The sequence below is a fragment of the Schistocerca piceifrons genome, unplaced genomic scaffold (genome assembly GCF_021461385.2).
Source record: "Schistocerca piceifrons isolate TAMUIC-IGC-003096 unplaced genomic scaffold, iqSchPice1.1 HiC_scaffold_528, whole genome shotgun sequence".
Taxonomy (NCBI): Eukaryota; Metazoa; Arthropoda; class Insecta; order Orthoptera; family Acrididae; genus Schistocerca; species Schistocerca piceifrons.
In genome coordinates this window covers 41,140-55,327 of record NW_025728764.1, presented here as the reverse complement: position 1 = coordinate 55,327, position 14,188 = coordinate 41,140, and the positions used below count along the sequence as shown (strand labels likewise).

At 49.4% G+C, this 14,188-nt stretch overlaps 13 non-coding genes across 13 annotated transcripts; 5 read left to right on the top strand and 8 right to left on the bottom strand.

Moving 5' to 3' along the window:
- The first annotated feature begins 148 nt into the window (after nt 1-148).
- Trnav-uac lies at nt 149-221 on the top strand. Its single transcript has one exon. It is a non-coding gene; the product is annotated as a tRNA-Val (tRNA).
- Nucleotides 222-1,615: 1,394 nt separating this feature from the next.
- Trnap-ugg lies at nt 1,616-1,687 on the bottom strand. The gene has a single exon. It is a non-coding gene; the product is annotated as a tRNA-Pro (tRNA).
- A 1,639-nt stretch (nt 1,688-3,326) lies between these two features.
- Trnap-cgg lies at nt 3,327-3,398 on the bottom strand. The gene has a single exon. It is a non-coding gene; the product is annotated as a tRNA-Pro (tRNA).
- Nucleotides 3,399-3,633: 235 nt separating this feature from the next.
- On the top strand, nt 3,634-3,706 carry Trnav-uac. Its single transcript has one exon. It is a non-coding gene; the product is annotated as a tRNA-Val (tRNA).
- A 1,407-nt stretch (nt 3,707-5,113) lies between these two features.
- Trnap-ugg lies at nt 5,114-5,185 on the bottom strand. The gene has a single exon. It is a non-coding gene; the product is annotated as a tRNA-Pro (tRNA).
- Nucleotides 5,186-6,824: 1,639 nt separating this feature from the next.
- Trnap-cgg lies at nt 6,825-6,896 on the bottom strand. The gene has a single exon. It is a non-coding gene; the product is annotated as a tRNA-Pro (tRNA).
- Nucleotides 6,897-7,131: 235 nt separating this feature from the next.
- On the top strand, nt 7,132-7,204 carry Trnav-uac. Its single transcript has one exon. It is a non-coding gene; the product is annotated as a tRNA-Val (tRNA).
- A 1,395-nt stretch (nt 7,205-8,599) lies between these two features.
- Nucleotides 8,600-8,671, bottom strand: Trnap-ugg. The gene has a single exon. It is a non-coding gene; the product is annotated as a tRNA-Pro (tRNA).
- Nucleotides 8,672-10,310: 1,639 nt separating this feature from the next.
- Trnap-cgg lies at nt 10,311-10,382 on the bottom strand. The gene has a single exon. It is a non-coding gene; the product is annotated as a tRNA-Pro (tRNA).
- Nucleotides 10,383-10,617: 235 nt separating this feature from the next.
- Nucleotides 10,618-10,690, top strand: Trnav-uac. Its single transcript has one exon. It is a non-coding gene; the product is annotated as a tRNA-Val (tRNA).
- A 1,394-nt stretch (nt 10,691-12,084) lies between these two features.
- Nucleotides 12,085-12,156, bottom strand: Trnap-ugg. Its single transcript has one exon. It is a non-coding gene; the product is annotated as a tRNA-Pro (tRNA).
- A 1,639-nt stretch (nt 12,157-13,795) lies between these two features.
- Trnap-cgg lies at nt 13,796-13,867 on the bottom strand. The gene has a single exon. It is a non-coding gene; the product is annotated as a tRNA-Pro (tRNA).
- A 235-nt stretch (nt 13,868-14,102) lies between these two features.
- Nucleotides 14,103-14,175, top strand: Trnav-uac. The gene has a single exon. It is a non-coding gene; the product is annotated as a tRNA-Val (tRNA).
- Nucleotides 14,176-14,188: the final 13 nt, after the last annotated feature.

Sequence of the window (14,188 nt, the reverse complement as noted above, 5' to 3'; positions counted from 1 at the left end):
TGTCTGTCGCGGTTGGATTGTTTCCATCGACGTCTTTTACTACAGGAACTTCACGAATCGGAGGGAGCTCGTAGCCGATGCCCTTGCTAACACAGAAGACAAACTGTTGCTATTACGAGTCTCCGGGTGGTACATGAAAAGAACCGTCGTTTCCGTGGTGTAGCGGTTATCACGTCTGCTTTACACGCAGAAGGTCCCCGGTTCGATCCCGGGCGGGAACACAACAATTTTAATCTATATTTCGGATTTCATTTCCGAGATGACCTGACGTCCGCGTATGCAGAGACAAGCAATGTCGTATGCTAGACGGATAGGGCGTCATTTTACGGTCAAATACTGTTGCTCTCTTATTGCACCGGTATTTGGTAACTGAGAACGCCCCTAGCTCCATTATGGCTGGCAAAATTTATAATCCGGTTCTTCAGGGCTACTTCAAGTGCGCTTGCTACTGGCTTTCCTGAGCTCACCCTACTCGCCTTGTCACAGCTCTGTCAAAGTGTGATGCTAACTAATAATGAGAAACTCTTAGCCACGCTCAATCTTACATGCCACCCCTTGGTTGTTGCCGTCGCTAGTAAGATGAGGGTAGACTGTCGCACAATTAAGCTGAATCTCCACTCACGGTGCACATATCCCGCAAAGACAACCTTGTTTTCCGTTGCATGCAAAATTACCGTCTGCTTTTCTACCGAATTCCACCTACGTACTTTACTGGTGCCGCATTCTTGTTATATCCACGTGCTATAACAGGCGTCTACTCTTCATTGAGGAGCTGCAACCGGGGCTGAGTTCCACCTACTCTTCAGCACGGTCAAAATGGCAGGGCTCGTCCGGGATTTGAACCCGGGACCTCCTGCACCCAAAGCAGGAATCATACCCCCTTTTTTTTTTTTTTTTTAATTTTTTTTCGTTTTTAGATTGGGAAATTGCATCTGCTACCACCTGTACCCGAAACCTTCGTAATCGCCTTCACGCGTCGGACCAGAGTGTCAATTGCTCACGTCGAATAAGAAATTCGTTTGATATTGACGGCGAGCTTTTTGCGCTGACTCAGCCACTGACGTGCGATCAGTTTGCACAAAACGCGAGGGCTCGTCCGGGATTTGAACCCGGGACCTCCTGCACCCTAAGCAGGAATTATACCCATTTTTTTTTTTTTTTTTTTTTTTTTTTGAACCTGTCTCCGCTGTTAGGACACTAAGCAGTGTGGTTAGCTGCATTCAGCCCCCGTGGCAATGTCTTGCAGTCCTCCAGCTTTGTTGACCACAGTTAGGTGCCTCGATAAGAGGTGGACAGGTGTCGCATCGCTCTCGCCGTCACTTGTTACCACGAATCGTACTTAACGTAGTTTTCTGCAAGCGTCAGTCGAGCTAAGTCGGGCCAAGTCGCATAAGAGGAGCAACAAAATGCGCATTTCCGGTACCGGGAATCGAACCCCGGCCTCCTGGGTGAGAGCCAGGTACCCCAGCCACTTTTTTTTTTTTATTTTTTTTTTTTAACGCGTCGGACCAGAGTGTCAATTGCTCACATCGAATAAGAAGTTCATTTGATATTGACGGCGAGCTTTTTGCGCTGACTCAGCCACTGACGTGCGATCAGTTTGCACAAAACGCTAGGGCTCGTCCGGGATTTGAACCCGGGACCTCCTGCACCCAAAGCAGGAATCATACCCCTAGACCAACGAGCCACCTGGCTGGAGCAGTCAAGTTAATCCCAAGTAGTGCGCCTCACAGGGAACACAAACTTTCACGTGAATTCGCAAGATAAACGCTTTCTGCAGGCAGCACTCACCACTGATGAGAAGAATATTAAAGGCAACGAATAAAAAGCGAAATAACTGCATCGAGCACTGCTTATGAACAGCCGGCAGTGCCTCAGTTTCGGTATGTGGTTTCTCAGGGTTAAGAGAAGGCGAATGCACTAAACAAAAGAACATCGGGAAACCAAGCACCAACTCATAACGAAAAGATTGCACAATATACTGCAAGCAAAATTTCCAGAAGACGGATACTGAAGACGCCGCAGACAAAAGAATTATTCTATGCAGTAACGAATATCTAGGAAGCGTGAATTGCATGTGCTGCTCCACCACACAACTTCTTTTGATACTGTTTTACTTATTCTAAATTTTCATTACCTCATCGTCTCTAGAATACTGTGCGGTTATCACCTGGTTTCCAACAGCGATAGTAGTAAGTAAATCGACTACAAAGTCTTTCAAAGTAGGTCAGACACAAAAAAAAAATCGGAGCTGCGTGTAGCTCATGTCATTCTGCTTTCAATCGTGAATCTCCGGCTGGGAGTAGTGGCGTACTTCTGTAATCCAAGCTTCTGGGAGGCCGTTGTGTGGGAGAGATCTGGAAACAACTACAGATTCGACCGTTCCACGAGCTCAGGAACGGCCGCGATGCCTTCATCGAGCTCTGCAGATCGACAGATGATAGTGTGGAAATTTCGGCAAGCGGTGGCTAAGGGTTAAGAGAAGCCAAACGCACTAAACACAAGAAAGTCGGGAAACCGAAGCACACAACTCATAACGAAAAGATTGCGGAATGCAGTGCGAAAGCAAAACTTCGAGAAGACCAACTCTGAAGCCATCGGCGAGCTAGGAATTATTCCGCACAAGAAGCGATCATGTAGGAAGAGCGAGCCGAAGCTGTCGCTCGACCACACAATAAATTTTTGCTTAATCCCAATTTGCAGTACCGGTTCGACACTAGAATACTGCGCCTTGGTTCTTCCAAAAGCGATAGTAATAAGCACGTCCACTGCAGTGTCATTTGGGGTAGTGAGTCAGACATGGGGAGGATATGAGGCGGGTGGAATATGCAACGGCAGGGGCATTGCAGGGCGGCCGCCGACTCCTTGGGCTGTGGCGCGCCGGTGCCGGCGGCGGCCTGGCTGGGCTGCTGGTGCCTCCATGTAGAGCTGCCGCCGAGCCCAGGCACCGTGCCGCTAACGAAGCGATTGCCTTTGGTGACATCTTTTGCAATAACGACTGCGCGAATCGACGGTATCTCGTAAGGAAGGAAAGAGCAGCAGCTGCCGCCGAGCCCAGGCGCCGTGCCTAACACGCAGAAGGTCCCCGGCTCGATTGCGGGCGGAAACCCGTTTTCGTCGCACTCAGCAAGACACTTGCTACGATCTCTACTGTGACCATTTAAATCAACTTCAAACGTTCCATCAGCAGGGTGCACATGGCTCAAATGAAACATGAAACGGTTTCAGAACTGGTTGTCGGATTTTAGCGCTGACTTGGAGGCCTGAAAATGCGCGAAACAGCCGCCGCCATGCGATTTGTTACCGCACCGTTGTACAAAACGCAAGGGCTCGTCCGGGATTTGAACCCGGGACCTCCTGCACCCGAAGCAGGAATCATACCCCTAGACCAACGAGCCTATTCGTTCCGAAAACGCACTGCATGTGAATGACGCCACCTTTGATGGTCTCACCATGTAGGGCTGCAGCTCAGCCAGCGTTCTCCCTGTCTGTCGCGGTTGGATTGTTTCCATCGACGTCTTTTACTACAGGAACTTCACGAATCGGAGGGAGCTCGTTGCCGATGCCCTTGCTAACACAGAAGACAAACTGTTGCTATTACGAGTCTCCGGGTGGTACATGAAAAGAACCGTCGTTTCCGTGGTGTAGCGGTTATCACGTCTGCTTTACACGCAGAAGGTCCCCGGTTCGATCCCGGGCGGGAACACAACAATTTTAATCTATATTTCGGATTTCATTTCCGAGATGACCTGACGTCCGCGTATGCAGAGACAAGCAATGTCGTATGCTAGACGGATAGGGCGTCATTTTACGGTCAAATACTGTTGCTCTCTTATTGCACCGGTATTTGGTAACTGAGAACGCCCCTAGCTCCATTATGGCTGGCAAAATTTATAATCCGGTTCTTCAGGGCTACTTCAAGTGCGCTTGCTACTGGCTTTCCTGAGCTCACCCTACTCGCCTTGTCACAGCTCTGTCAAAGTGTGATGCTAACTAATAATGAGAAACTCTTAGCCACGCTCAATCTTACATGCCACCCCTTGGTTGTTGCCGTCGCTAGTAAGATGAGGGTAGACTGTCGCACAATTAAGCTGAATCTCCACTCACGGTGCACATATCCCGCAAAGACAACCTTGTTTTCCGTTGCATGCAAAATTACCGTCTGCCTTTCTACCGAATTCCACCTACGTACTTTACTGGTGCCGCATTCTTGTTATATCCACGTGCTATAACAGGCGTCTACTCTTCATTGAGGAGCTGCAACCGGGGCTGAGTTCCACCTACTCTTCAGCACGGTCAAAATGGCAGGGCTCGTCCGGGATTTGAACCCGGGACCTCCTGCACCCAAAGCAGGAATCATACCCCCTTTTTTTTTTTTTTTTTTTTAATTTTTTTTCGTTTTTAGATTGGGAAATTGCATCTGCTACCACCTGTACCCGAAACCTTCGTAATCGCCTTCACGCGTCGGACCAGAGTGTCAATTGCTCACGTCGAATAAGAAATTCGTTTGATATTGACGGCGAGCTTTTTGCGCTGACTCAGCCACTGACGTGCGATCAGTTTGCACAAAACGCGAGGGCTCGTCCGGGATTTGAACCCGGGACCTCCTGCACCCTAAGCAGGAATTATACCCATTTTTTTTTTTTTTTTTTTTTTTTTTTGAACCTGTCTCCGCTGTTAGGACACTAAGCAGTGTGGTTAGCTGCATTCAGCCCCCGTGGCAATGTCTTGCAGTCCTCCAGCTTTGTTGACCACAGTTAGGTGCCTCGATAAGAGGTGGACAGGTGTCGCATCGCTCTCGCCGTCACTTGTTACCACGAATCGTACTTAACGTAGTTTTCTGCAAGCGTCAGCGTAGCGTCAGTCGAGCTAAGTCGGGCCAAGTCGCATAAGAGGAGCAACAAAATGCGCATTTCCGGTACCGGGAATCGAACCCCGGCCTCCTGGGTGAGAGCCAGGTACCCCAGCCACTTTTTTTTTTTATTTTTTTTTTTTAACGCGTCGGACCAGAGTGTCAATTGCTCACATCGAATAAGAAGTTCATTTGATATTGACGGCGAGCTTTTTGCGCTGACTCAGCCACTGACGTGCGATCAGTTTGCACAAAACGCTAGGGCTCGTCCGGGATTTGAACCCGGGACCTCCTGCACCCAAAGCAGGAATCATACCCCTAGACCAACGAGCCACCTGGCTGGAGCAGTCAAGTTAATCCCAAGTAGTGCGCCTCACAGGGAACACAAACTTTCACGTGAATTCGCAAGATAAACGCTTTCTGCAGGCAGCACTCACCACTGATGAGAAGAATATTAAAGGCAACGAATAAAAAGCGAAATAACTGCATCGAGCACTGCTTATGAACAGCCGGCAGTGCCTCAGTTTCGGTATGTGGTTTCTCAGGGTTAAGAGAAGGCGAATGCACTAAACAAAAGAACATCGGGAAACCAAGCACCAACTCATAACGAAAAGATTGCACAATATACTGCAAGCAAAATTTCCAGAAGACGGATACTGAAGACGCCGCAGACAAAAGAATTATTCTATGCAGTAACGAATATCTAGGAAGCGTGAATTGCATGTGCTGCTCCACCACACAACTTCTTTTGATACTGTTTTACTTATTCTAAATTTTCATTACCTCATCGTCTCTAGAATACTGTGCGGTTATCACCTGGTTTCCAACAGCGATAGTAGTAAGTAAATCGACTACAAAGTCTTTCAAAGTAGGTCAGACACAAAAAAAAAATCGGAGCTGCGTGTAGCTCATGTCATTCTGCTTTCAATCGTGAATCTCCGGCTGGGAGTAGTGGCGTACTTCTGTAATCCAAGCTTCTGGGAGGCCGTTGTGTGGGAGAGATCTGGAAACAACTACAGATTCGACCGTTCCACGAGCTCAGGAACGGCCGCGATGCCTTCATCGAGCTCTGCAGATCGACAGATGATAGTGTGGAAATTTCGGCAAGCGGTGGCTAAGGGTTAAGAGAAGCCAAACGCACTAAACACAAGAAAGTCGGGAAACCGAAGCACACAACTCATAACGAAAAGATTGCGGAATGCAGTGCGAAAGCAAAACTTCGAGAAGACCAACTCTGAAGCCATCGGCGAGCTAGGAATTATTCCGCACAAGAAGCGATCATGTAGGAAGAGCGAGCCGAAGCTGTCGCTCGACCACACAATAAATTTTTGCTTAATCCCAATTTGCAGTACCGGTTCGACACTAGAATACTGCGCCTTGGTTCTTCCAAAAGCGATAGTAATAAGCACGTCCACTGCAGTGTCATTTGGGGTAGTGAGTCAGACATGGGGAGGATATGAGGCGGGTGGAATATGCAACGGCAGGGGCATTGCAGGGCGGCCGCCGACTCCTTGGGCTGTGGCGCGCCGGTGCCGGCGGCGGCCTGGCTGGGCTGCTGGTGCCTCCATGTAGAGCTGCCGCCGAGCCCAGGCACCGTGCCGCTAACGAAGCGATTGCCTTTGGTGACATCTTTTGCAATAACGACTGCGCGAATCGACGGTATCTCGTAAGGAAGGAAAGAGCAGCAGCTGCCGCCGAGCCCAGGCGCCGTGCCTAACACGCAGAAGGTCCCCGGCTCGATTGCGGGCGGAAACCCGTTTTCGTCGCACTCAGCAAGACACTTGCTACGATCTCTACTGTGACCATTTAAATCAACTTCAAACGTTCCATCAGCAGGGTGCACATGGCTCAAATGAAACATGAAACGGTTTCAGAACTGGTTGTCGGATTTTAGCGCTGACTTGGAGGCCTGGAAATGCGCGAAACAGCCGCCGCCATGCGATTTGTTACCGCACCGTTGTACAAAACGCAAGGGCTCGTCCGGGATTTGAACCCGGGACCTCCTGCACCCGAAGCAGGAATCATACCCCTAGACCAACGAGCCTATTCGTTCCGAAAACGCACTGCATGTGAATGACGCCACCTTTGATGGTCTCACCATGTAGGGCTGCAGCTCAGCCAGCGTTCTCCCTGTCTGTCGCGGTTGGATTGTTTCCATCGACGTCTTTTACTACAGGAACTTCACGAATCGGAGGGAGCTCGTAGCCGATGCCCTTGCTAACACAGAAGACAAACTGTTGCTATTACGAGTCTCCGGGTGGTACATGAAAAGAACCGTCGTTTCCGTGGTGTAGCGGTTATCACGTCTGCTTTACACGCAGAAGGTCCCCGGTTCGATCCCGGGCGGGAACACAACAATTTTAATCTATATTTCGGATTTCATTTCCGAGATGACCTCACGTCCGCGTATGCAGAGACAAGCAATGTCGTATGCTAGACGGATAGGGCGTCATTTTACGGTCAAATACTGTTGCTCTCTTATTGCACCGGTATTTGGTAACTGAGAACGCCCCTAGCTCCATTATGGCTGGCAAAATTTATAATCCGGTTCTTCAGGGCTACTTCAAGTGCGCTTGCTACTGGCTTTCCTGAGCTCACCCTACTCGCCTTGTCACAGCTCTGTCAAAGTGTGATGCTAACTAATAATGAGAAACTCTTAGCCACGCTCAATCTTACATGCCACCCCTTGGTTGTTGCCGTCGCTAGTAAGATGAGGGTAGACTGTCGCACAATTAAGCTGAATCTCCACTCACGGTGCACATATCCCGCAAAGACAACCTTGTTTTCCGTTGCATGCAAAATTACCGTCTGCTTTTCTACCGAATTCCACCTACGTACTTTACTGGTGCCGCATTCTTGTTATATCCACGTGCTATAACAGGCGTCTACTCTTCATTGAGGAGCTGCAACCGGGGCTGAGTTCCACCTACTCTTCAGCACGGTCAAAATGGCAGGGCTCGTCCGGGATTTGAACCCGGGACCTCCTGCACCCAAAGCAGGAATCATACCCCCTTTTTTTTTATTTTTTTTTATTTTTTTTCGTTTTTAGATTGGGAAATTGCATCTGCTACCACCTGTACCCGAAACCTTCGTAATCGCCTTCACGCGTCGGACCAGAGTGTCAATTGCTCACGTCGAATAAGAAATTCGTTTGATATTGACGGCGAGCTTTTTGCGCTGACTCAGCCACTGACGTGCGATCAGTTTGCACAAAACGCGAGGGCTCGTCCGGGATTTGAACCCGGGACCTCCTGCACCCTAAGCAGGAATTATACCCATTTTTTTTTTTTTTTTTTTTTTTTGAACCTGTCTCCGCTGTTAGGACACTAAGCAGTGTGGTTAGCTGCATTCAGCCCCCGTGGCAATGTCTTGCAGTCCTCCAGCTTTGTTGACCACAGTTAGGTGCCTCGATAAGAGGTGGACAGGTGTCGCATCGCTCTCGCCGTCACTTGTTACCACGAATCGTACTTAACGTAGTTTTCTGCAAGCGTCAGTCGAGCTAAGTCGGGCCAAGTCGCATAAGAGGAGCAACAAAATGCGCATTTCCGGTACCGGGAATCGAACCCCGGCCTCCTGGGTGAGAGCCAGGTACCCCAGCCACTTTTTTTTTTTTTATTTTTTTTTTTTTTAACGCGTCGGACCAGAGTGTCAATTGCTCACATCGAATAAGAAGTTCATTTGATATTGACGGCGAGCTTTTTGCGCTGACTCAGCCACTGACGTGCGATCAGTTTGCACAAAACGCTAGGGCTCGTCCGGGATTTGAACCCGGGACCTCCTGCACCCAAAGCAGGAATCATACCCCTAGACCAACGAGCCACCTGGCTGGAGCAGTCAAGTTAATCCCAAGTAGTGCGCCTCACAGGGAACACAAACTTTCACGTGAATTCGCAAGATAAACGCTTTCTGCAGGCAGCACTCACCACTGATGAGAAGAATATTAAAGGCAACGAATAAAAAGCGAAATAACTGCATCGAGCACTGCTTATGAACAGCCGGCAGTGCCTCAGTTTCGGTATGTGGTTTCTCAGGGTTAAGAGAAGGCGAATGCACTAAACAAAAGAACATCGGGAAACCAAGCACCAACTCATAACGAAAAGATTGCACAATATACTGCAAGCAAAATTTCCAGAAGACGGATACTGAAGACGCCGCAGACAAAAGAATTATTCTATGCAGTAACGAATATCTAGGAAGCGTGAATTGCATGTGCTGCTCCACCACACAACTTCTTTTGATACTGTTTTACTTATTCTAAATTTTCATTACCTCATCGTCTCTAGAATACTGTGCGGTTATCACCTGGTTTCCAACAGCGATAGTAGTAAGTAAATCGACTACAAAGTCTTTCAAAGTAGGTCAGACACAAAAAAAAAATCGGAGCTGCGTGTAGCTCATGTCATTCTGCTTTCAATCGTGAATCTCCGGCTGGGAGTAGTGGCGTACTTCTGTAATCCAAGCTTCTGGGAGGCCGTTGTGTGGGAGAGATCTGGAAACAACTACAGATTCGACCGTTCCACGAGCTCAGGAACGGCCGCGATGCCTTCATCGAGCTCTGCAGATCGACAGATGATAGTGTGGAAATTTCGGCAAGCGGTGGCTAAGGGTTAAGAGAAGCCAAACGCACTAAACACAAGAAAGTCGGGAAACCGAAGCACACAACTCATAACGAAAAGATTGCGGAATGCAGTGCGAAAGCAAAACTTCGAGAAGACCAACTCTGAAGCCATCGGCGAGCTAGGAATTATTCCGCACAAGAAGCGATCATGTAGGAAGAGCGAGCCGAAGCTGTCGCTCGACCACACAATAAATTTTTGCTTAATCCCAATTTGCAGTACCGGTTCGACACTAGAATACTGCGCCTTGGTTCTTCCAAAAGCGATAGTAATAAGCACGTCCACTGCAGTGTCATTTGGGGTAGTGAGTCAGACATGGGGAGGATATGAGGCGGGTGGAATATGCAACGGCAGGGGCATTGCAGGGCGGCCGCCGACTCCTTGGGCTGTGGCGCGCCGGTGCCGGCGGCGGCCTGGCTGGGCTGCTGGTGCCTCCATGTAGAGCTGCCGCCGAGCCCAGGCACCGTGCCGCTAACGAAGCGATTGCCTTTGGTGACATCTTTTGCAATAACGACTGCGCGAATCGACGGTATCTCGTAAGGAAGGAAAGAGCAGCAGCTGCCGCCGAGCCCAGGCGCCGTGCCTAACACGCAGAAGGTCCCCGGCTCGATTGCGGGCGGAAACCCGTTTTCGTCGCACTCAGCAAGACACTTGCTACGATCTCTACTGTGACCATTTAAATCAACTTCAAACGTTCCATCAGCAGGGTGCACATGGCTCAAATGAAACATGAAACGGTTTCAGAACTGGTTGTCGGATTTTAGCGCTGACTTGGAGGCCTGGAAATGCGCGAAACAGCCGCCGCCATGCGATTTGTTACCGCACCGTTGTACAAAACGCAAGGGCTCGTCCGGGATTTGAACCCGGGACCTCCTGCACCCGAAGCAGGAATCATACCCCTAGACCAACGAGCCTATTCGTTCCGAAAACGCACTGCATGTGAATGACGCCACCTTTGATGGTCTCACCATGTAGGGCTGCAGCTCAGCCAGCGTTCTCCCTGTCTGTCGCGGTTGGATTGTTTCCATCGACGTCTTTTACTACAGGAACTTCACGAATCGGAGGGAGCTCGTTGCCGATGCCCTTGCTAACACAGAAGACAAACTGTTGCTATTACGAGTCCCCGGGTGATACATGAAAAGAACCGTCGTTTCCGTGGTGTAGCGGTTATCACGTCTGCTTTACACGCAGAAGGTCCCCGGTTCGATCCCGGGCGGGAACACAACAATTTTAATCTATATTTCGGATTTCATTTCCGAGATGACCTCACGTCCGCGTATGCAGAGACAAGCAATGTCGTATGCTAGACGGATAGGGCGTCATTTTACGGTCAAATACTGTTGCTCTCTTATTGCACCGGTATTTGGTAACTGAGAACGCCCCTAGCTCCATTATGGCTGGCAAAATTTATAATCCGGTTCTTCAGGGCTACTTCAAGTGCGCTTGCTACTGGCTTTCCTGAGCTCACCCTACTCGCCTTGTCACAGCTCTGTCAAAGTGTGATGCTAACTAATAATGAGAAACTCTTAGCCACGCTCAATCTTACATGCCACCCCTTGGTTGTTGCCGTCGCTAGTAAGATGAGGGTAGACTGTCGCACAATTAAGCTGAATCTCCACTCACGGTGCACATATCCCGCAAAGACAACCTTGTTTTCCGTTGCATGCAAAATTACCGTCTGCTTTTCTACCGAATTCCACCTACGTACTTTACTGGTGCCGCATTCTTGTTATATCCACGTGCTATAACAGGCGTCTACTCTTCATTGAGGAGCTGCAACCGGGGCTGAGTTCCACCTACTCTTCAGCACGGTCAAAATGGCAGGGCTCGTCCGGGATTTGAAACCGGGACCTCCTGCACCCAAAGCAGGAATCATACCCCCTTTTTTTTTTTTTTTTTAATTTTTTTTCGTTTTTAGATTGGGAAATTGCATCTGCTACCACCTGTACCCGAAACCTTCGTAATCGCCTTCACGCGTCGGACCAGAGTGTCAATTGCTCACGTCGAATAAGAAATTCGTTTGATATTGACGGCGAGCTTTTTGCGCTGACTCAGCCACTGACGTGCGATCAGTTTGCACAAAACGCGAGGGCTCGTCCGGGATTTGAACCCGGGACCTCCTGCACCCTAAGCAGGAATTATACCCATTTTTTTTTTTTTTTTTTTTTTTTTGAACCTGTCTCCGCTGTTAGGACACTAAGCAGTGTGGTTAGCTGCATTCAGCCCCCGTGGCAATGTCTTGCAGTCCTCCAGCTTTGTTGACCACAGTTAGGTGCCTCGATAAGAGGTGGACAGGTGTCGCATCGCTCTCGCCGTCACTTGTTACCACGAATCGTACTTAACGTAGTTTTCTGCAAGCGTCAGTCGAGCCAAGTCGGGCCAAGTCGCATAAGAGGAGCAACAAAATGCGCATTTCCGGTACCGGGAATCGAACCCCGGCCTCCTGGGTGAGAGCCAGGTACCCCAGCCACTTTTTTTTTTTTATTTTTTTTTTTTTTAACGCGTCGGACCAGAGTGTCAATTGCTCACATCGAATAAGAAGTTCATTTGATATTGACGGCGAGCTTTTTGCGCTGACTCAGCCACTGACGTGCGATCAGTTTGCACAAAACGCTAGGGCTCGTCCGGGATTTGAACCCGGGACCTCCTGCACCCAAAGCAGGAATCATACCCCTAGACCAACGAGCCACCTGGCTGGAGCAGTCAAGTTAATCCCAAGTAGTGCGCCTCACAGGGAACACAAACTTTCACGTGAATTCGCAAGATAAACGCTTTCTGCAGGCAGCACTCACCACTGATGAGAAGAATATTAAAGGCAACGAATAAAAAGCGAAATAACTGCATCGAGCACTGCTTATGAACAGCCGGCAGTGCCTCAGTTTCGGTATGTGGTTTCTCAGGGTTAAGAGAAGGCGAATGCACTAAACAAAAGAACATCGGGAAACCAAGCACCAACTCATAACGAAAAGATTGCACAATATACTGCAAGCAAAATTTCCAGAAGACGGATACTGAAGACGCCGCAGACAAAAGAATTATTCTATGCAGTAACGAATATCTAGGAAGCGTGAATTGCATGTGCTGCTCCACCACACAACTTCTTTTGATACTGTTTTACTTATTCTAAATTTTCATTACCTCATCGTCTCTAGAATACTGTGCGGTTATCACCTGGTTTCCAACAGCGATAGTAGTAAGTAAATCGACTACAAAGTCTTTCAAAGTAGGTCAGACACAAAAAAAAAATCGGAGCTGCGTGTAGCTCATGTCATTCTGCTTTCAATCGTGAATCTCCGGCTGGGAGTAGTGGCGTACTTCTGTAATCCAAGCTTCTGGGAGGCCGTTGTGTGGGAGAGATCTGGAAACAACTACAGATTCGACCGTTCCACGAGCTCAGGAACGGCCGCGATGCCTTCATCGAGCTCTGCAGATCGACAGATGATAGTGTGGAAATTTCGGCAAGCGGTGGCTAAGGGTTAAGAGAAGCCAAACGCACTAAACACAAGAAAGTCGGGAAACCGAAGCACACAACTCATAACGAAAAGATTGCGGAATGCAGTGCGAAAGCAAAACTTCGAGAAGACCAACTCTGAAGCCATCGGCGAGCTAGGAATTATTCCGCACAAGAAGCGATCATGTAGGAAGAGCGAGCCGAAGCTGTCGCTCGACCACACAATAAATTTTTGCTTAATCCCAATTTGCAGTACCGGTTCGACACTAGAATACTGCGCCTTGGTTCTTCCAAAAGCGATAGTAATAAGCACGTCCACTGCAGTGTCATTTGGGGTAGTGAGTCAGACATGGGGAGGATATGAGGCGGGTGGAATATGCAACGGCAGGGGCATTGCAGGGCGGCCGCCGACTCCTTGGGCTGTGGCGCGCCGGTGCCGGCGGCGGCCTGGCTGGGCTGCTGGTGCCTCCATGTAGAGCTGCCGCCGAGCCCAGGCACCGTGCCGCTAACGAAGCGATTGCCTTTGGTGACATCTTTTGCAATAACGACTGCGCGAATCGACGGTATCTCGTAAGGAAGGAAAGAGCAGCAGCTGCCGCCGAGCCCAGGCGCCGTGCCTAACACGCAGAAGGTCCCCGGCTCGATTGCGGGCGGAAACCCGTTTTCGTCGCACTCAGCAAGACACTTGCTACGATCTCTACTGTGACCATTTAAATCAACTTCAAACGTTCCATCAGCAGGGTGCACATGGCTCAAATGAAACATGAAACGGTTTCAGAACTGGTTGTCGGATTTTAGCGCTGACTTGGAGGCCTGGAAATGCGCGAAACAGCCGCCGCCATGCGATTTGTTACCGCACCGTTGTACAAAACGCAAGGGCTCGTCCGGGATTTGAACCCGGGACCTCCTGCACCCGAAGCAGGAATCATACCCCTAGACCAACGAGCCTATTCGTTCCGAAAACGCACTGCATGTGAATGACGCCACCTTTGATGGTCTCACCATGTAGGGCTGCAGCTCAGCCAGCGTTCTCCCTGTCTGTCGCGGTTGGATTGTTTCCATCGACGTCTTTTACTACAGGAACTTCACGAATCGGAGGGAGCTCGTTGCCGATGCCCTTGCTAACACAGAAGACAAACTGTTGCTATTACGAGTCTCCGGGTGGTACATGAAAAGAACCGTCGTTTCCGTGGTGTAGCGGTTATCACGTCTGCTTTACACGCAGAAGGTCCCCGGTTCGATCCCGGGCGGGAACACAACAATTTTAAT